Below are 1,106 nucleotides of genomic sequence, written 5' to 3' on the forward strand. Positions count from 1 at the left end.
TTCTATATGGATGCCAAATATTTACTAATATGGATTAAATATGATTGTTTGACCGTTAATCTATTGAAGGCTTAATCCTGGTTCTTGATATTCATTATTCAAATAATATAGTGTATACATATTTGCTTGGAGTTTGGATTGTTTTTCCTGAGAGAGTTATTCTATTTTAAGTACAAGCTCAAAGACATTACAACTTTTGATGCTGTGGTATACATTTTCACATTGCTTTACACAAAATTATTAAATAGGCTGTCATTGAAGATGGCGGCGTTCTGTGTCTCCGGCAGTGCTGGAAGAGGCTTGACGCGGACATTCTTGGGAGCAATACACAGAGAATGTTGGTCTCTATCCAGAAAAGAGAAAGAACCAGTGGTGGCTGCACCCATAGAAGAGATGAGAAAAGAACCCGTTCTGGTGTGTCCACCTTTGCGAAGCCGAGCATACACACCACCCGAAGATCTCCGAGTCGTGTGGAATCTTGTCTTAAAGTTTTGGGTTCATCCGTTCCTAGTGATTGGCAAGACATCTCCATTGAAGATGGTCTTGTGAAGTTCAGTCTGCTGGCACAGTTGGCTGATGACTTGGGCTATGCGATACCCAACTCCAAGCTTCACCAGATGTGCAGAGTCAGAGACATGGTTGATTTCTATAAAGTCCCTGTTACAGACATCTCTAAGTTTGATGAACTTACTGCCAGCAATTTGCCTCCTAATTTGAAAATCACTTGGGGTTATTGAGCAATTCAGAAGATGGACACACTGAATATCATTTTGTTCTGAGCAAGTTGAATGCTTATTGGACCTTTTGATACTTTTCCTTTTATAAAACAACTTTCTGTAGAAGAATAATATTTTTGCCTTGCTTTCTCTTATCTCATCATGAATCAACAAACAAATAGCAGGCTTTTTTCATGTTGTTTTTCACATTTGCTGAAGCTGTTTTTTAAATACAGTAAAGTCATTAATAATTTATGGAAATTTTTCATAAGAGGACATTGTTACTTGGGTTTAGGATAGGAGGCCATTCCAAGTTCAGATGTTGCCTTTACCCTTTCTAGGTATAAACTTAACAGTTACATGAAAACGCCTTCATTATATTAGGGCCCT

General features: G+C 38.0%; 1 pseudogene; it reads left to right on the forward strand.

Annotated features, from left to right (window-relative positions):
- The first annotated feature begins 254 nt into the window (after positions 1-254).
- On the forward strand, positions 255-900 carry LOC125343294 (annotated as a pseudogene).
- Positions 901-1,106: the final 206 nt, after the last annotated feature.

The sequence above is a fragment of the Perognathus longimembris genome, chromosome 2 (assembly GCF_023159225.1).
Source record: "Perognathus longimembris pacificus isolate PPM17 chromosome 2, ASM2315922v1, whole genome shotgun sequence".
Classification (NCBI taxonomy): domain Eukaryota; kingdom Metazoa; phylum Chordata; class Mammalia; order Rodentia; family Heteromyidae; genus Perognathus; species Perognathus longimembris.